General features: G+C 48.0%; 1 protein-coding gene across 2 annotated transcripts in view; it reads right to left on the reverse strand.

Moving 5' to 3' along the window:
• PRKCD (protein kinase C delta) overlaps window positions 1–20,512 on the reverse strand; it is a 76,493-nt gene extending 55,981 nt beyond the window's left edge. Inside the window, exon 1 of one of the 2 annotated variants that reach the window (XM_073644353.1) lies at window positions 20,193–20,512. The gene's annotated coding sequence lies outside the window, so the exon portion shown is untranslated. The remainder of the gene's footprint in view (window positions 1–20,192) is intronic. The other variant, XM_073644351.1, reaches the window with a different exon arrangement.
• Between the last annotated feature and the right edge of the window lie 1,091 nt (window positions 20,513–21,603).

Below are 21,603 nucleotides of genomic sequence, written 5' to 3' on the forward strand. Positions count from 1 at the left end.
AGGTGCTATGATATCTCTCATACACAGCACACACAGAGAAATGAATTCCTGCTCTTCTTTGTAGAACACAGACAGAAACAGCAGCATGGATGACACTGTAGAGCAGTACCGAGCTGTGTGGCTGTGAATCCAGCTCTGGAGTAAGCTTGAACAGCTGTAGCTCAAGCTGTGTGTCTGCTTGTCTCTTTCTGTGCTGCCACCTCCATATGTAATAATAGGAGGTGTAACCTGACACCTCATTGTGCTGGTAGTTCCTTTTGCTTTGGCCAAGACGGATTATAGTTTTCATTTTCATAGTGGATGGAAAGTTCAGGAGGCTGGAGAAGAGGGAGAAATGGCTCTTAAATGGAGAAAGAGGCAGATTTCTCTGAAAAGGTATATTACAAGGTTTCTTATATTCACCTGTACTATTGATTTATGCAAAGTTTGTTAAAATGACAGTGACCATTTACATTAAAGCATTATGTTGGGCAATGCTCACGTCTACAAGTCAGAGGTATATGTAGAGGGGACTCAACATGTAACTGTAATGGAAGATTGCATCAATTCCCACGATAGGAACCCCACCTAAAAAAGTAGATAACTATATATAATTAATATCCATTCTTTAAAAATTAAAAAAAAAAAAAAAAAAAATTAAAATTAAAATTTAAAAGTTTAATTGCTTGATAAAAAAATTAGCATTTTATGCGTCGAGATGGACATTTTCATATCAGGCAGGTGCAACAATTATACAGCCATACTAACGAGGGTCTTTAATTTAAGTACACCAGCTTTATCATGTGTAAATTATATATTTAATAAATATTTTCAGCTTATAAAAGCGCTGTACATCTACCTCCAGATTTCTTATTATATTCACTTTGTGTCCCTAAACAACCAGCAGATCAGTGGGGACCCTGTATCCGGAGACCCTGACCGATCACTCAATACTCTGTTATGAAGCACCCCGCTCCGAGTTTGTCTACCATATAATGTACTAAAAATAAATATTTCCAAGTGGGGTGAAATTGTGAAAAAAAAAAATCTAAAAATAAAAAATGCAATTTCGTCATTGTTTTCATGGCGTTCATTGTGTAGTGAAAATTACCTGGTAACTCGGTTTTTCAACTTAGCATGACTATGGCGATACCAAAGTTAAAAAATAAATTAACAACCAAAATGTGAAAAAAAAATTCTTAACTTTCAAAAGAAAATTGACTTGTGTAGCCTTTTTTTTTTTTTTTTTTTGAGACCCGTAATTTTTTATTTTTCTGTAGATATACCTTGGGTTTTGGTTTTTTTTTCAGCTGAATTGACATTTCTATTGATACAATTTTTGGAAAACATGACTTTTCATCACTTTTTATTATATTTTTGAGGGGGTAAGTGCGACGACTGAAATTGTAGTTAAAATTGAAACTGCAATTCTGGTGTTGGCGATAGAGGAGGGGGAGGTTGATTGTCATTTAACACGGTTTAAATAATTGTATTATTTGACCAGTATTTTCTGGAAACAACAAAATTTTTATTTTATTTTATTTTTTTAAACTGAAAATAAGGGATGATTCAAACTTTATGTTGTTTTTATTTTGATTGTTCTTTTTGCATACTGCATTATACAGAAATATTACTGGACTCCTAGGAAGCAGAGCCGCAGGACCAAGATGGCAGCGATTGGGGCCTTCAACAGACCCCCGGCTGACATGGCCACGCATCGGCTCTTTGCAATCTAGTTGCCAGGGAAGCTAAAGAGCGCAGAAATAAAATTGTGCTATTCAATTGGCCCATTTAAATGGCAGAGATAAACAGCAATGATCAGCGCCGGCTGTAACGCTCGAGCCCATGTCATATACCTGCAACTAACAAGTCCATTCAATGGTCCAAAAATGTGATGTTGCCAGTACCAAAGGACAGTGATCGAAACTTAGCCTTTACTTATAGGGGTATAGGATAAAAACAATTGTCAGAACGTGCACGTTAAAAAAAAAAATCCATAATGCTTATGTGTTTTGGGTAGAGAAACACTTTATCATAGCTGTAAAATAAGAAAAAAAATACATACTTAATTTCCAGAATGGCGCCGCTCCTCCGGTCCAAGCGCTGTGTCCACTGTCGATCAAATGATATGGTTTACATCACGTGAACGCTGCAGCCCATCAGTAGCCACTGATGGGCAGCAGCACTCACAGTTGCATTAGGTGGAATAGTTCTGTCTGACGGAAGTGTGACTGCTGCAGCCAATCATGTGGCTGCAGCGCTCACGTGACAAAAACAATGTCACAAGATTTCTGGGGGGGGACACAGAAGAGCCGATCATGCTTTTTTTCTACCTTATTTTAATTCAGCATATGGGGGCATTCAAAAAAGTTCATGTATCTAATCCTAAAAAAAAAAAAAAAAAAAAAAACACGACAACTGAGCTTTGAGTGAACCTAGTTTTATGCTATTTTTTTCATTCAGAAACTATATTGAATCCATATATGCATATTTGCACACAGCCTCCAATACTCAAATATTAAATATTATACTATTATTATTATTAGGTAAACACTTGGAAGGTCCACATGCTCCAGGTTTGTGTGCTACGGTAACAGAATCTCAGCTATGACACCCACTGCCATAAACAAAGTGAAGAACGGAGGCCAAACTGGTTAAACCAGAACACAGCTCGCTACATGCAGTAAGAAAGCAGTACAGGAGACAATTTCAAGTCTCCGCTTGCTCACTGAAAGTCAAACAAAACTTCAGAAGAAGGAAGTGGAGGAAAATCAGGACACTGACTGCAAAGAAGCCAAAATGAAACTTTAAAAGGAAGGGTGAAGAAATGATCATGTGACGAGCGAAGGAACAGAGGTGCGATTATGCCACAGTACAGTAACATCAAACTGTAGGAAATTACAAAACCCACATGAGATCACAGGCCGGGGACTTACAGTATATACAGTACAGACCAAAAGTTTGGACACACCTTCTCATTTAAAGATTTTTCAGTATTCTCATGACTATGAAAATTGTACATTCACACTGAAGGCATCAAAACTATGAATTAACACATGTGGAATTATATATTTAACAAAAAAGTGTGAAACAACTGAAAATATGTCTTATATTCTAGGCTCTTCAAAGTAGCCACCTTTTGCTTTCATGACTGCTTTGCACACTCTTGGCATTCTCTTGATGAGCTTCAAGAGGTAGTCACCGGAAATGGTCTTCCAACAATCTTGAAGGAGTTCCCAGAGATGCTTAGCACTTGTTGGCCCTTTTGCCTTCACTCTGCGGTCCAGCTCACCCCAAACCATCTCGATAGGGTTCAGGTCTTGTGACTGTAGAGGCCAGGTCATCTGGCGTAGCACCCCATCACTCTCCCTCTTGGTCATATAGCCCTTACACAGCCTGGAGGTGTGTTTGGGGTCATTGTCCTGTTGAAAAATAAATGATGGTCCAACTAAATGCAAACCGGATGGAATAGCATGCCGCTGCAAGATGCTGTGGTAGCCATGCTGGTTCAGTATGCATTAAATTTTGAATAAATCCCCAACGGTGTCACCAGCAAAGCACCCCCACACCATCAAACCTCCTCCTCCATGCTTCACGGTGGGAACCAGGCATGTAGAGTCCATCCGTTCACCTTTTCTGCGTCACACAAAGACACGGTGGTTGGAACCAAAGATCTCAAATTTGGACTCATCAGATCAAAGCACAGATTTCCACTGGTCTAATGTCCATTCCTTGTGTTCTTTAGCCCAAACAAGTCTCTTCTGCTTGTTGCCTGTCCTTAGCAGTGGTTTCCTGGTTTACCATGAAGGCCTGCTGCACAAAGTCTCCTCTTAACAGTTGTTGAAGAGATGTGTCTGCTGCTAGAACTCTGTGTGGCATTGACCTGGTCTCTAATCTGAGATGCTATTAACCTGCGATTTCTGAGGCTGGTGACTCGGATAAACTTATCCTCAGAAGCAGAGGTGACTCTTGATCTTCCTTTCCTGGGGCGGTCCTCATATGAGCCAGTTTCTTTGTAGCGTTTGATGGTTTTTGCAACTGCACTTGGGGACACTTTCAAAGTTTTCCCAATTTTTCGGACTGACTGACCTTCATTTCTTAAAGTAATGATGGCCACTTGTTTTTCTTTACTTAGCTGCTTTTTTCTTGCCATAATACAAATTCTAACAGTCTATTCAGAAGGACTATCAGCTGTGTATCCACCAGACTTCTGCACAACACAACTGATGGTCCCAACCCCATTTATAAGGCAAGAAATCCCACTTATTAAACTTGACAGGCACACCTGTGAAGTGAAAACCATTTCCGGTGACTACCTCTTGAAGCTCATCAAGAGAATGCCAAGAGTGTGCAAAGCAGTCATCAAAGCAAAAGGTGGCTACTTTGAAGAACCTAGAACATAAGACATATTTTCAGTAGTTTCACACTTTTTTGTTAAGTATATAATTCCACATGTGTTAATTCATAATTTTGATGCCTTCAGTGTGAATGTACAATTTTCATAATCATGAAAATACTGAAAAATCTTTAAATGAGAAGGTGTGTCCAAACTTTTGGTCTGTACTGTATGTAGCACCCTGAGGATTCGGCTGCTACAGGGGTATTGCACCTCAACCCAGAGGTGTGATATTCCACTCCCGGGTAAGGATGGAGTGTGGATCTGAGCTCGGTAGGCTGCATGCACTACATACATCCCATTTCCGAGGAACAGGCCGACGGTACTCCCACTTAGAAATGTGCAGGTACGACCGAGTCTGTTCCTGGCTGGAGTGGGAGGGGGGTGGTACATCCCAAGTAGTGTAGGGGCAGATAGGGGGAGCAGCCTGGGTAAAGATAGGAGCTCATTGGGTGCTGGTCACCTGAGCTCACACATAGAGGGTGTATATAAGGTGGGCACCATCAAAGAACAGGGTCAGTCTGTCAGAGTAAGAAGCAGAGGAGGAGCAGAGAAGCCCCAGAGAGAGAGAGAGGAGAAAGAAAGAGAGACCCAGAGGGGGAAGCAGAAGAGAGGACTCTAAGACCCCAAATCCAATCCACGGGTGAAGAGTCGGCATCAGGGTATCGGAACCCAAGCTGGTGGGGGCAAAAACACACCCCAGCCAGAGACCGGAGGCCGTGGGCAGCGTCTGCCACGGCCACCCACCACATCCACCACGAAGGCATACCACGTGGAGGGTCAGGGAACCCAAGGCCAAGGGTCTCCCAACAGAAGGCCCGAGGGAGCTGGACCTGGGTGGATCAATAGTGGGGACGGCCAGAGAAAGGACAGAAGGAGAGCTCAGGGTCATGCTCCGGACTCGCTTGGGGGTTGGCTGGATCCAGGACCTGGTGGATGCAGCACGGCTCGGGAGGTCACTTGAAGCTGGAGTGACCGGAACACCAGCAGTGAGTAAACACCCTAAACTGCACAACCCGACTCTGTCTTCATTTAACACCTATGCTGCACCACCACAACCCCCATCCTCTGCACCTGACCCCCTGAGGCTATACCTCACCCGTTGGGGGTTATACCATCACAAGCTGCACCTATACCATCAGCCTCAGCGGACCCTGCTGCAGCGGCGGCCATAGTGACCGCAATACAACGGGTGGCGTAGTCGACAATAAAGAACTTAATAACATCTGTAGGACTGCCACATACAACTGAGTTTGACACCCTGGGCACGGACCGGGTCACAGCCACTCGGAAGACTACAACCCCCATCTGATCCGGCTCCGGATATTCCCACTAAAGAATATGGCCCAGGGGGCGCGTCAACTTTGGCGTAGTCGGCAGGATAACGTGCCCACAACAACCGGGTACTGCGTGCCTGAAGAAAAGAACAAGTTTACCTCAAAAAGAAGTCTCCTGCCGGTTCCGGAGGGTCCCCGCCATCGGACCCCATCACCAGTCGATTCCCGCCGGTTGTCCGCCATTAACCGCGTTTTCCCGCCATCTGCAGAGTTTCCCGCCACTGGGAAGCGATTCCCGCCATTTCCAAAGGTTTCCCGCCTTGGAAGAGCGGACGCCATTATGGGCGTGCCAGAGGGTGGCAGGAGGCCACCTCCCATCGTGGGCCAGGACCGAAAATGGCGCCAAAAGTGGAAACCGCCCCCACCAACAGAGACTGTGATGCTAGAGGTGTCTGTCAGCGTGAAAGAACAGCCCCTGGAGCTGACAATCACCAAGTGGCCCCGGGACCGCCCTCGAAGGGGGAGGAGACGGAAGGAGAGAGAAAAGATGGGTGCCGCCTGGAGCAGTCTGGAGCGAGCGCACCCGGAGGCAAGAAGCCTGGAGAAGAGTATCGGAGGAGCTTACCCGGAGATGGCGAGAAAGCAGAGCAGCACCGGCCCGTTGGCCAGGAGCCTGCTAGAAACCGAGGAGGGAGAGCAGAGCAGCACCGGCCCGCTGGCCAGGAGCCTGCTGGAGACGACTGTAGGAGAGCAGAGCAGCACCGACCCGTTGGTCAGGAGCCTGCTGGAAACAACGACCCCACTAGGACTAGTGGAGGTCCTAGCACAGCTCCCCCGAGACCGGGAGTGTGCACAGACCGCTCTGGAGGGCCTCGCAAGGAGGATGGCCCGGGTGCAGCGAGAGACGTTGGCGGAGTGGAGCCGTGAGATGGCCCAGCAGACCGAGACCTGTCAGCGGAGCACGCCACCCGAGACGAGGAAACAGACCGCCTCTGAGGATGGCGCGGGAGGATTGAAGGCCGGAGACGGCGCCGAGAAGGGAGCCGAACGAGTGGAGGCAGGTAAAGGGGACGTCTATACCCCAAACCGGGAAACCGCGTACCTGCCCCAGCTCCCCGTCGCAGAGCCCGAAGTCTATCCTGCCGTGCCCGTCGCTGCAACGTCACCGCCGCAGACTAGGCCTCAAACGGGAGCCGCGACCCCTGTGACGTCACACGCCTCGACCCCGAGCGTGACCAAGCAGGAAGTACCACCAGCCTGGTCGCAAGGCCTAGTACCCCCGGGCACCGCAATACCAACAGCGCCCCCTACCTCCGCGGAGCCCCCGGCCTGGTCGCAGGGCCAAGTAGCCCAGGGCGCCGCCGTCCTTACGGTGCCCTTCACCTTCCAGATACCCCAGGCCTGGCCGCAAGGCCCGGGCAACCCGGGCGCTAACACCACCGCGCCCATAAGACCAAGAGTGCCGCATCTGGGAGAGGACCTGTACGCCCAGCACACGTGCCCGGATGGGCAGCCATTTATATGGCCACCGGAGTTCCACCATCCCCGACTCCGGAGAGAGAGACCCCTGGATGAACCCCTGATCCCGGCTCCAAAGCCCGTGAAGAGGATCTCGCCCCCGCTAGCGGAAGCGCAGTTTGAGTGGGACCCCACCGGAGAAGATCTTATGGGGTTCACTCAAGAGACTCGGGCAGCTGCAGCGGAGCGTGCTGAGTGCTGCCGCCAACAGCTCGAGGACTTCGAGAGGGAGCGGAGAGAGAGGCGGGTCCGGGAACAACAAGCTCAAATAAGGAGCGCGGAGCAGAAGAGCCGGGCCAGGAGAGACCCCCGTGCAGCGCATAGTCCCCGCACCACCGGGACTGTGATCAAGTTTAACATGCAGCATGGGTGGGGTTTCATCCGAGACCACCACACCCTAGGCGACGTCTTCGTGACCAGGAGAGACGTTGAGTCCCACCTACCGGAGGGACACAGAGGTCGTGACCTTTACATCGGGGACGAGGTCACCTTCACCCGGCACAAGTGTGCCAAAGGTCCCTACGCCCTCCATGTGCATCGCCTGACGGAGGAAGAGCTGCGGTGTGAGGAGGAAGAACAAGAGGACCCGGACGGGTCTGAAACTAGAGCCAAAGGTAACCAAAAAGCAAGAGCAGGAGGACGCCGTCGCTAAGGACAGCGAAGCGGAAGCTGTATATAGTTGCCCGTCGGGGCACAGTAAACTGAAACTGTAACTGTTGCTAATATAGTCCCCGTTGGGACCAGCAAGTGTGAACTGTTACCCGTAATTCCCTTGATCCCACTGACCGAGGACTGAGAGCGGTCATTCCTCCCTAATACCTGGCCGAGGACTGAGAGCGGCCATACCCCTTGTAAATAGTTGCGCGTCCTAAAGCGCCCCCTACCGGTTTTATAGGAAAGCCACGAGTTCCAAAGACTGTCGCACTTTACCCGGTCACACGTTGCACAGTGACCGGAGGAGGAGCCAGAGGCGACGAGAATGTTTATTATTGATATATATATATATATATATTGTTTTATATGTTATGCAAAAATTTGTATGTTTTGTGGATGTTTATGTCTTACAGCCCGAGGACGTGCTGTGATTTACCAGGGGGGAATGTAGCACCCTGAGGATTCGGCTGCTACAGGGGTATTGCACCTCAACCCAGAGGTGTGATATTCCACTCCCGGGTAAGGATGGAGTGTGGATCTGAGCTCGGTAGGCTGCATGCACTACATACATCCCATTTCCGAGGAACAGGCCGACGGTACTCCCACTTAGAAATGTGCAGGTACGACCGAGTCTGTTCCTGGCTGGAGTGGGAGGGGGGTGGTACATCCCAAGTAGTGTAGGGGAAGATAGGGGGAGCAGCCTGGGTAAAGATAGGAGCTCATTGGGTGCTGGTCACCTGAGCTCACACATAGAGGGTGTATATAAGGTGGGCACCATCAAAGAACAGGGTCAGTCTGTCAGAGTAAGAAGCAGAGGAGGAGCAGAGAAGCCCCAGAGAGAGAGAGAGGAGAAAGAAAGAGAGACCCACAGGGGGAAGCAGAAGAGAGGACTCTAAGACCCCAAATCCAATCCACGGGTGAAGAGTCGGCATCAGGGTACCGGAACCCAAGCTGGTGGGGGCAAAAACACACCCCAGCCAGAGACCGGAGGCCGTGGGCAGCGTCTGCCACGGCCACCCACCACATCCACCACGAAGGCATACCACGTGGAGGGTCAGGGAACCCAAGGCCAAGGGTCTCCCAACAGAAGGCCCGAGGGAGCTGGACCTGGGTGGATCAATAGTGGGGACGGCCAGAGAAAGGACAGAAGGAGAGCTCAGGGTCACGCTCCGGACTCGCTTGGGGGTTGGCTGGATCCAGGACCTGGTGGATGCAGCACGGCTCGGGAGGTCACTTGAAGCTGGAGTGACCGGAACACCAGCAGTGAGTAAACACCCTAAACTGCACAACCCGACTCTGTCTTCATTTAACACCTATGCTGCACCACCACAACCCCCATCCTCTGCACCTGACCCCCTGAGGCTATACCCCACCCGTTGGGGGTTATACCATCACAAGCTGCACCTATACCATCAGCCTCAGCGGACCCTGCTGCAGCGGCGGCCATAGTGACCGCAATACAACGGGTGGCGTAGTCGACAATAAAGAACTTAATAACATCTGTAGGACTGCCACATACAACTGAGTTTGACACCCTGGGCACGGACCGGGTCACAGCCACTCGGAAGACTACAACCCCCATCTGATCCGGCTCCGGATATTCCCACTAAAGAATATGGCCCAGGGGGCGCGTCATATACGTGCCCACATTACCGCTTGATTTTGCACAGAGCACATGGAGTCTCTATAATTCATTCCTCCTTTTTCATTTGATTTGCTAAAAAAAAAGTAGACGTGCTCCGTCACATGCCGATGTACAGCTCAAATACATAATGATATAATGAGCCTTAAAGGGACTGGAGCAGAGAGACAGGCAATGGGGGATTCAATGCTACCGCTGGGAGGGCACAAGAGAACCAGTGTTACAGAATAGCCCTGAGATCTGGGCTGTATAAGAGAATGTGAAATATAATTTTTCCTGTATGACAGGATCAGCTAAATATGGATTATTCCCGGAATGAAGCTTTAGCCAAGCTCCAGATAGCTATCCAATAGTGCGCTCGCACCCTTTCAGTGCATGTAGGAGCTATGAGTTGAGGGATTTTCCCAACTTATGCCTTTGACGGTTGCCTGCCACGTTCCTTTTTCCCTCTGCTGTGTGAATTGGGGCACATGGACGCATTTAGTGTATATACTAGGAGCAGAATCGGAGCATAAGCCAAGAGTGATCGCAGGTTGTATACGCCCTAGGGATCCGTATACATGGTAATGCCGTACGCACAAATCGTCTACTGAAGAAAAAGGGGTCTCAATTGGTCTGTGTTATGATAGACTGGGAATTTATCACTGCACTTATGCCAGTTTTCTAAGGTTTAAAAAAAGCAAAAAATAAAAAGTGATGGCACATGACATCTCTCATTGTGTACCAGAATGCTGCGAGGGAAGAATGCCATGATAAGGCTATGTGCCCACGTTGCATTTATGAAGCAGAAAATTTCTGCTGCATAAATGCAAGTCCTCTCCCGGAAAAACGCATGCGGAATTCCGCACGCGTTTATCACGCGTTTTCCACATGCGGAATTGCCTTGCGTTTTTTATGCATTGGACAAAGGCAATTCCGCTTGCGGAAACGCAAAATTAAATGACATGCTGCGGATTTTTGAACGCGGCATAAACGCTGCGGAAAAATCCGCAGCATGTGCATAGAACTTGCGGAATCCCATTGGGGACCATGGGGTGCGGATATACATGCGTTTTTCAAGCGTTTACGCTGCGGAAATTCCGCAGCATGTACGCTTGAAAAATGCTACGTGGGCACACAGCCTTACAGAGTGTAAAATTGCCAGTGATCCTTGGGGCACGCTAATTGTATCGCTAATACTGCCGAGTAGACGTCATTCGCTCCAGCACATCTGCCCATATAAAAAGAGGACGTGCTGACGACAATATGCAAACTGTGGGAAAAATTGGATTATTTTTTTCCCCCCATAAAGATTAAATCATCCTGTTAAGCTATTGATCTGCGCTTATTGTAAAAGGCCATAATGGGAATACCCCTATAATAAAAATTTTTTGTCTGACCCTTAAAATCTGCTGCATGAAAGAACAGCCATGATGAATAACTAGTACAGTTCCCTTAACTATTGGAGTCTATGGTCATCTAAAATCCACATCATGTCTCATCGGAGGCCGGGCTGCTGCTCTGTCATCACAATACACAGGCAGCACGGTGGCTCAGTGGTTAGCGCTGCAGCGTTGGGGTCCTGGAATCAAATCCCACCAAGGACAACATCTGCAAGGAGTTTGCATGTTTTCCCCGTGTTTGTCTGGGTTTCCTCCGGGTTTCTCACACACTCCATAGACTGATTGGGGCTCACAATCTAAATTCCCTATGGGGACAGCGATGATAATGTCTGTAAAGCGCTGCCGAATATGATGGCGCTATATAAGAGACTAAAATAATGAGCGGATAATCACCATCCAGCCACAAAATGGTCAGGAAGTCTGTGCCCAGACTGCAAATTTCCATTACTCCAGGGATAAAGCTATAATAAGATAATGACCAAAACTAAAGCAACAGCGAGAAACAGATCAGATAAGCGGTACATAGATCCTCCATAAAAGGGATTCTTCCGTTCCTTTTGCAGCCTGCCAAAAACAACAAAAAGTAAATGACAGAACACCTCCATCCATTTCCTCAGCGGGCTGTGTGCAGAGATAACTCCTGACAAATTGACCGACGCGCTCTTATTTTCCTACTGTATGTGAACAAGAATAGTATTTCCCTCCCCCTCTTATCCTCACGCTTCAATCCACCCTGATACTGACTCTCTGATTTGTGCCAGAAACAGCTCCCGAATTCACTATTCAGGGGTCATGTCCTTTCATCTGCAGCTGTGGAAAAAAAGCACTTACTAACCAACCCCATCTCATGGATTATATTAAAAAATTATTTGTACTTAGCCAAATCAGATCTCCTACTTTGCACTGATGAGGTGCAAACCACTCAAAACATACACATGCATCTGCAAATGTAGTTTCTGGTTTGGCTTCTCATCCCAAGTCATGTAACAAGGCTCATTAAGAGGTCGATATTGACTTTCAGGACTGTTACATCCCATAGGTAGCACTGGAGTTCCTGTCCTCTTCCTTTCTGAAGAGGCTATTAGTATATGCTCTCTGCAGCATTCGACACTGTGGATCACCAGCTCCTCCTCACTATGCTCCGCACTATTGGATTCAAGGACACTGTTCTCTCCTGGTTCTCCCCCTATCTCTCTGACCGCTCCTTCTCTGTGTCTTTCGCCGGCTCCTACTCCTCTCTACTTCCCCCTTACTGTAGGGGTTCCTCAAGGATCAGTCCTAGGCCCTCTTCTTTTCTCCTTATACACCGCTCCTATTGGACAAACAATCAGCAGATTCGGTTTTCAGTACCATCTCTATGCTGATAACACCCAATTATACACCTCTGCTCCGGATATCACCTCTGCATTACTACAAAAGACCAGTGATTGTCTTTCTGCTGTGTCTAACATTATGTCCTCCCTCTGTCTAAAACTGAATCTGTCAAAAACTGAACTACTCGTATTTCCTCCCTCCACTAACCTACCTGTGCCCGATATTGCCATTTCCTTTTGTGGCTCAACCATTACTCCCCAGCAACAAGCCCGCTGTCTTGGGGTAATTTTTGACTCAGATCTTTCCTTCACTCCTCACATCAAATCACTCGCTCGTTCATGTCATCTACACCTCAAAAACATCTCAAGAATCAGGACTTTTCTCACCTTTGACTAGGCAAAAACTCTTACTGTCGCTCTTATTCAGTCTCGTCTGGACTACTGCAACTCTCTACTTATCGGGCTCCCTCTTACTAAACTCTCCCCTCTCCAATCCGTCCTTAACGCAGCAGCCAGGATCATATTCCTCGCCAACCGCTACACTGATGCCTCTTCCCTGTGCCAGTCATTGCATTGGTTACCCATCCAATATAGAGTTCAATTTAAACTTATTATGCTTACTCACAAGGCGCTCCATGCTTCAGTACCCCCCTACATCTCCTCCCTTGTCTCAGTCTACCACCCTACACGTGCCCTCCGTTCTGCCAGTGACTTAAAACTTAAATCCTCCATAATCCGAAATTCCCACTCCCATCTCCAAGATTTCTCGCGTGCTGCGCCAATTCTTTGGAATGCATTACCCAGGACAGTTAGATTAATTCCCAATACCCACAGTTTCAAGCGGACCCTAAAAACCCATTTCTTTAGACTGGCGTATCGCCTCCACACACTATCTGTCCATCCCAGTTGTCCGTCCCAGTTTTCCCTCATATTAAAATCTTCTTCAATTTCAGGTTCATACCAACCATGCACATAATAGCCTCGGTCAGGACTGCACACATACTGGCAGGCGACCAGTCCATGTATTATTTATCCTATATAGTTTATCAAGGCTGCATTATACAATATATGTACATTCTACCTTTAGTGTCTCCCCCATTTCCTCAGACTGTAAGCTTGCGAGCAGGGCCCTCACTCCTTTCGATATGAGGTATGTTTATTCTGTATTGTTGTATAAGTCCCCACTAAAATTTGTAAAGTGCTGCGGAATATGTTGGCGCTATAAAAATAAAAATGATTATTATTATATTAAAAGATTTTAAAAGAGTTAAGGGTACCAATATGGCTGACCGTATGGATGACAAGCTGTGCTGGGCGAAACATGTCTGTATTAATCATAAAAAAATCCAAAGCTAGGACAAATCTGTTCCTTTCATTTCTCCTAGACCTCATTTTTCACCCTTGGTGTTGCATCTGCAGCATAAATTGACATACTTTAGATTTCAAAATGACAGTTCCAGTCAATTTTTGCTGAGGATTTTCCCTGATTAGTGTGGATAAGACTTTGTACAGACTCACTCACATTGCTATTATAATATATATGCTTCATGTGCACCATCCTTAAGGGGGGTACTGTAATGAGATATTGTGGAAAACCCCTTAAAAGAATTACCTATGCAAAACTCATTGACAACTGCATGGAATTTGCTGATATGGCAAAAAAAAGAAAACCTCATCAGCCCCAATGATGCCACCTGTAAATGCCCGCTGATGTCTGTATGCCATTACTCTGGACAGAATGGCTGCTACTGAGTTAATAGATTTTATTTAGCAATGGCAGAGGAGATTCCTTTTTTAACAACATGCTGCTTCCAAGGAAATACACAATGCTGCTCTGATTTTGTGTGAATCTACCGCTTAAAGCCCAAACAAAAAGCAAAGAGCATAATCACAGCAGCGCTGACACCGGCACAGTAGGGCAAACTATCAGATTAACGGCATCGAAAGTGAACATTAATACAACGGGACAACTACTCAAAGTCGTTTTCCACCCCTTTCTTTTATAAACGTATGGCCCTAGTGTGCTATGTAAAAAAATAAATAGCACATACTCACCCATGGATCCCCTATTGCTCCGGCTTCCCCTTCCTCCTCTCTTCCAGTGTGGTTGGCACCAGACTGCTGAAGCCCATCAGTGACCGCAGCAGTCCGGAAGAGAAAGATCGGTGGGGAACCAGCCAGCGGGACGCAGGAGCAGTGGGGGGGTCCATTGCATAGTTTTTGGGGGGGGTTTTCATCCAGAAAAAAGAGGATTTGTTTTCTATATGACTGTTTGTTGTTTTTACATCCGTATGGCATCCAGTTGTCACATAAAAGGCTAAATAGTTTCTCATGTTAATAACTGCAATGGGTCCGTGAAAAACCCATGCCAAACACATATGGAATAGTATGTGATCCGTTTATTTGTGACGAGTCTGATCTAAAATACACATCAAAGTAATGAATGCTGCCATTTTTGTACGCTCAGATCATTGGTCTGTGCGTAAACATGTTCATGTGAGCTGCCACACTGTCTTGCATTGGTCAGTGTGTTGTCCGTATACTACGCATTTTAAATACGGACCGCACACATACCCATTATATGGTCGTCTGAACGAGCCCTAAAGCTAAGTTCACAGGTGAATTGTCTTTTTTTTTTTTTTCTGTCATGTTAGAGGAGCAGATCTGGATCTGTCACATGGCAGGTGCGGCGGGTTCCATGGTGGTGTCCGTCATTTGACAACATCTGCAATAGAGGCTCTGATGCAGCAGTGAGCCTTTATCAACGACTCTGTTCACATCAGCGCTCTGACTTATTTTCCTAACTAATGTGTATGAGGCTTACGCTATGCCGAATCGGTCACCACATGGACGAATATTGGGGTCTGTTGGGTTAAGCCGAGGTGTTAGATCAGTAGCAAAAGCTTATGAAAACGCACTGTTCATATATTATTCCGTAAAAGAAGAAAAGGCATAGCACTTGCCTATAAAAACCTTTATTTCCTTCTAATAAAGTGCAAAAAAGCAGGGGAAGTGCAGAGAGCACAAAGGCTATGAACATTTTGTGCTGATCTGTGCTTTTTCTGGCCTGATCCTGGAAGAAGCGCAGACCTGTGCAAAACGGCCGAAGCCTTCATACTCTCTGCACTTAGGAAAAAACAAGGGTTAAAAAACTCAACTTTTATGGACTTTTATCTTGATTCATTAAACTTACAGTTTTATCCAGTTGTTTGTGTAGGGAACTACCCTCGTTTTTTCCTCTGTCATCTGCAATCACCAGCAGGTACGGCACCCACTGGTTTATAATTACAGCAACGGATCCATCTATACTACCAGCATGAACCGCTCCAACCTTCCCCCTCTCCCTTACCTCCTGCTCTACATTTTTGCTCTTTATTGGAAGAACGTAAAGTTTAATGTTTTATTATTGGAGAGTGCCATCCCTTTCCTTCTTTTATAGAATAATTTTAAACATTGACCGTAAGGATTTACAGCAAGTACCTCCTTCTAAAGTCAATAACTTTTTTTCATCTTTCTATGCAGGTTAGTCATCTTCTGTACACGTTTGGTCTCAGATTTCTTTGCAGTGTAGTGCCGACTTGTTTCTTATGCTAATGCACTGTTCATATATTCTTAGATGATAATGTTACATTGTACCTCAGACAGTTCTCGCACACTCAGACTTTCATGTGACCTTTTTCACATATTTTATGGGGTCATTAATGAGGCAATACAGGTTTGCATGGTGAATCCCTGAAATGCCATATTGCAGAATATCTCTGGAACACAGGATAAAAATATGTTTGATCTCCTGATCCCCCCCCCCCCAAAAAAAAACATGAATAGAAACCGATAAGAATTAAAAAAAGAAAGTCAATTGGCAAAAAAAAAAATTTAACAATTGACTATCACTAGGAAAGGTTTGCTCTTTGTCTGGGTGCAGCAGATTTGTCCAGATTTTTCTAGGTAATTGCTGCACTTGTTCGCTCTCCTCAAAGCCCAGGTCCAGGCTGTCGTAGCCAACACCAAAACACACAAAATCTCAGGAATCAGTTAAAACAATGGAAACCTTGTCGAGAACGAAAAAAATACTCAAAACAGGAAGAACAAGGAACACAGACATCTTTATACAGATTTCCATTACACAACACGGGTCATCCAATATTAAACATACATTACGGTAGTTACCAGAGCGGTCACACGAGGGACACAAAAAAAAAAAAAGTTTAGGAGCAAAGTTATGAGAACATGAGACATTTCTCCTGACTTTTAGTAGGTTGAGGATCATCACAAACTGATTACTGTGTTATTTTACAGCACTTACTGTACTGTCCGCGGGTTGTTATTACACTATTAACCCCCAACAACTGCCGATACGCCTTTTTATGAATCATTAATGGGCTTTATTGTAGAGCGCTGTGCTTTAGTAGCACTTTAAAGTAACGGATGCATGGAAAATGGGCAGATATAGGTCGGGTCTTTCTATAAACAGAACTCATATGAGAGCTTTGCATGCAATGAGGGCAGCAATGCTGCTGCTACTTCCATTGATCCCACTAATTAGTGGTGACTTGCCCAATGTTAGCTGGGTCTAATTAGACCCCACTCAGATGATTTCAAGGTCAACATAGTCTCCTGTCCCGAACACGACCACCTCATATATGCCTAGGAGAGAGTTGAGCTCAGGTCAGGGGATCTACGACCGATCTGTGATTTACATTTCATACTTGGACTGTGAAACACAAAACTGTAATTGTAAGGAACAGCTTTGCAACGAGGCGTCCTAATGAAGGCACCTGTCCAGGTCCTATGACTCCTGTGCGTGGGATCTGCCCCTCCGTAGATCTACTTTACTACTGAGTGGAAAATGTGGCTGTACACATATTTTGCAGACAGAAGCCAGATCCAGGAACACAAGTCAGTTTCTTGGAGCTGCTTCACACGGCACAGAGGTCATACAGGCTTGTGTAAACTGCGGAGACGGAGCTACTAAAAATATAAATCAAGTATAGACCCGGCAGCATCCTGTCCAACCAAACACCCTACACCTGGTGATGCCACGTCTCTGCCCTCTCCCAGTCATCTCTTAGGTCTGACCATCAACCAGCCAAACTACACCAGCAAAACACAAAAGGGCTGTGCCACACGGCAAATGACTGGCCATTAATACTGTCAGCCTATAATGGCGTAATGCTTCAACCCAGCAGATCACATTGTTGGTAGACGGTCACTGTCCAAAATGGAAAAATTTACTATTTTTGGCCAAAATGTATCTTGTGAGTGGGCAGCAAAACTAAGTTCTCTCCTTTTTTTCATCCATTGTTAGCATCTTCCGTTTCCTTCTCAACCTCTTCTCTCTCCTTGTAAAGCTTCTCATGCTCCACTACTGACACCCTATCTCCTTACCATTCATCACCTCCACTCCTCCCCTCTCACCTTCCTCATCCTCTATATACTCCCTTACCTCTCTAAGGCTATGTGCCCACGATGCAGAAATGCTCAGGATTTTTCCTGAGCGTTTCTGCATCTCCCTGGCAGGAAAAAACGCATGTGGATTGTACATGCGGATTGTACATGCGTTTTCTGCCAGGGACATGCGGAAATGGAGCGTTCTTCACATGCATTTCCGCATGCGGGTTGACAAGCGCTTTCCAAGTGATTTTAGCATCACTTGGAAAGTGCTTGACAACTTGGTCACACTATATAAATCCATGCAAACAGCATGGATTTATATAGTGTGACCGAGAGAATGTCAAAAAATAAAAAAATAAATGTATACTTACCCTCCGATGGCCTGCGCTGTCTTGCTTCGCTCGGTCCCGGCTGCAGGCAGCGGTAGAGTGAAGGACCTGCCGACATCAGCGTCGCGTGACCCGTCACATGACTCTGACGTCAGCGCAAGTCCTTCATTCCATCGCGAAGTGTCGGGAAGCAAGGAGGAGCGCACCGCGGGCCGCCAGAAGGTAAGTATACATTTATTTTTTATTTTATTCTTTTTTTACAGCTTTTTTAATGGTACCTGGGTGTGGATGAGACTCTCCTCTACACCCGGGTACCATCCGCACATTAGAACGCGCCAATTACGCAAGTACAGATGCAGTGTTGCGGAATTGGCGCGTTCTAATGCAAGTAAATGGCGGCGAAAACGCTACGCTTCCGCAAAATAATTGGTAGTGCTGCGTTTTTTTCTGCAATGATAATCCGCAGCGGAAATTTCCGCAGCATGTGCACAGCATATGCGGATTATCATGGGGGACATGGCAGGCCTTCTACCATGCGTTTTTTAAGAGTTTCTGCAGCAACGCTTAAAAAACGCATCCTGGGCACACAGCCTAACTGGTCAACCCCATCAACTCTGCAATCTTCATATCCCACAGTGTACAATGCTTACCCTGAGGTCATGTGGCCGCTATCTGCAATGAGATGCTCTCCAGATGCTTCTTCTCCCACCTGCCATTCTCTCCACTCCCTACGCGCTGCCGCCAGCCTCCTCCTCTCCCTACCTGCTGCCGCCAGCCTCCTCCTCTCCCTACCTGCTGCTGCTAGCCTCCTCCTCCTCCTCCTCTCCCTACCTGCTGCCGCCAGCCTCCTCCTCCTCTCCCTACCTGCTGCCGCCAGCCTCCTCCTCCTTCTCCTCTCCCTACCTGCTGCCGCCAGCCTCCTCCTCTCCCTACCTGCTGCCGCCAGCCTCCTCCTCCTCTCCCTACCTGCTGCCGCCAGCCTCCTCCTCCTCCTCTCCCTACCTGCTGCCGCCAGCCTCCTCCTCTCCCTACCTGCTGCCGCCAGCCTCCTCCTCCTCTCCCTACCTGCTGCCGCCAGCCTCCTCCTCCTCTCCCTACCTGCTGCCGCCAGCCTCCTCCTCCTCCTCTCCCTACCTGCTGCCGCCAGCCTCCTCCTCCTCCTCTCCCTACCTGCTGCCGCCAGCCTCCTCCTCCTCCTCCTCCTCTCCCTACCTGCTGCCGCCAGCCTCCTCCTCCTCCTCTCCCTACCTGCTGCCGCCAGCCTCCTCCTCCTCTCCCTACCTGCTGCCGCCAGCCTCCTCCTCCTCCTCTCCCTACCTGCTGCCGCCAGCCTCCTCCTCCTCCTCTCCCTACCTGCTGCCGCCAGCCTCCTCCTCCTCCTCTCCCTACCTGCTGCCGCCAGCCTCCTCCTCCTCTCCCTACCTGCTGCCGCCAGCCTCCTCCTCCCCCTACCTGCTGCCGCCAGCCTCCTCCTCCTCCTCCTCTCCCTACCTGCTGCCGCCAGCCTCCTCCTCCTCTCCCTACCTGCTGCCGCCAGCCTCCTCCTCCTCTCCCTACCTGCTGCCGCCAGCCTCCTCCTCCTCCTCCTCCTCTCCCTACCTGCTGAAGCCAGCCTCCTCCTCCTAGTCTCCCTACCTGCTGAAGCCAGCCTCCTCCTCCTAGTCTCCCTACCTGCTGAAGCCAGCCTCCTCCTCCTAGTCTCCATACCTGCTGAAGCCAGCCTCCTCCTCCTAGTCTCCCTACCTGCTGCCGCCAGCCTCCTCCTCCTCCTCCTCCTCTCCCTACCTGCTGCCGCCAGCCTCCTCCTCCTCTCCCTACCTACTTGCTGCCATCCTCCTCCTCTCCCTACCTACTTGCTGCCACTGTCCTCCTCCTCTCCCTACCTACTTGCTGCCACTGTCCTCGTCCTCTCCCTACTTGCTGCCACTGTCCTCCTCCTCTACTTGCTGCCATCCTCCTACTCTGCCTATCTGCCACTGTCCTCCTCCTCCTCTCCTCACCTACCTGCTGCCATCCTCCTTCTCTCCCTACCGTCCTCCTTCCTATCTGCCACTGTACTCCTCCTCTCCCTATCTGCCACTGTCCTCCTCCTCCTCTCCTCACCTACCTGCTGCCATCCTCCTTCTCTCCCTACCGTCCTCCTTCCTATCTGCCACTGTCCTCCTCCTCTCCTCACCTGCCTGCTGCCGTCCTCCTCCTCCTCTCCCTACCTGCAGTCCTCCTCTGTGGATACCCTCTGGGACTCCCCCGTCTCCTCCCGGGCTCTATATCCCTCTCCGCCGCCCTCGGCGCCACTTTCCTGCCCTCTTACCTTCAGTCTCGGCGGCCTCTCAGGTGACGGCTCCGGTACTTGTCGGGTAACCCCGGGGTGACGGCGCTTCCTTATTCCGCTGTGTGAGAAGTGTCCGGGCTCAGCCTCCTCCCGCTGCCGGCCGGCTACACCCTCCTCCTCCTGCCGGCACCTCCCCGCGTCCTGTGCGGCGCCCCCGTCTCCTGCTCCCGGGGTCGGCCCCTCTGTCCTGTGTAATGGCGCTCCTGTCACCTCAGCGACATTTCTACAGCCTCGTTACACAAACTCCATTTCCTTATATTTCTACCACAGAAACTTCCTCCTCCTCCCTCTCTCCTCTGCCTTCCTCATTCCCCTTCTTCGTCTCAGTGTAAACATCTCGGCACCTGAGGAAAGCGCCAAAGTATCAGGAGGAGCAGTGCAGGAGCTGTGCGACATTACTGCCAAGAGAAGCAAGTGCGACATTACTGCCAAGAGAAGCAGTGCGACATTACTGCCAAGAGAAGCAGTGCGACATTACTGCCAAGAGAAGCAAGTGCGACATTACTGCCAAGAGAAGCAGTGCGACATTACTGCCAAGAGAAGCAGTGCGACATTACTGCCAAGAGAAGCAGTGCGCCATTACTGCCAAGAGAAGCAGTGCGACATTACTGCCAAGAGAAGCAAGTGCGACATTACTGCCAAGAGAAGCAGTGCGACATTACTGCCAAGAGAAGCAGTGCGACATTACTGCCAAGAGAAGCAGTGCGACATTACTGCCAAGAGAAGCAAGTGCGACATTACTGCCAAGAGAAGCAGTGCGACATTACTGCCAAGAGAAGCAGTGCGCCATTACTGCCAAGAGAAGCAGTGCGACATTACTGCCAAGAGAAGCAAGTGCGACATTACTGCCAAGAGAAGCAGTGCGACATTACTGCCAAGAGAAGCAGTGCGACATTACTGCCAAGAGAAGCAAGTGCGACATTACTGCCAAGAGAAGCAGTGCGACATTACTGCCAAGAGAAGCAGTGCGACATTACTGCCAAGAGAAGCAGTGCGCCATTAAGTTTCGTCTCTGCGACTTTCCTTTTTTCCTCCAAAACTTGTATAGTTTTATAGTTTTATTTTGGGATTTTATTTATTTTATTTATTTATATATATTTTTTAAAGTGAACAAAACAAACATAAAATATTTGTAAAAATAAAAAATAATTACTCAGTGTCACTTTTTTGTCTGTGGAGCAGTGGTGCCATTTTTTGGGCTACATACAATGTTTTAGGATGGAGACAATTATGGCCTTCCTGACCAGGCAAATTTTTACAATTCTGACCACTGTCACTGTATGCGGTAATAACTCTGGAACGCTTCAACCGATCCCCCTGATTCTGAGACTGTTTTTTCGTGACATATTGTACTTCATGATAGTGGTAACATTTCTTCGATATCACTATC

Source organism: Phyllobates terribilis, unplaced genomic scaffold, assembly GCF_046119375.1.
Source record: "Phyllobates terribilis strain yellow unplaced genomic scaffold, ASM4611937v1 Scaffold_8__6_contigs__length_399053987, whole genome shotgun sequence".
In the NCBI taxonomy this organism is placed as follows: Eukaryota; Metazoa; Chordata; class Amphibia; order Anura; family Dendrobatidae; genus Phyllobates; species Phyllobates terribilis.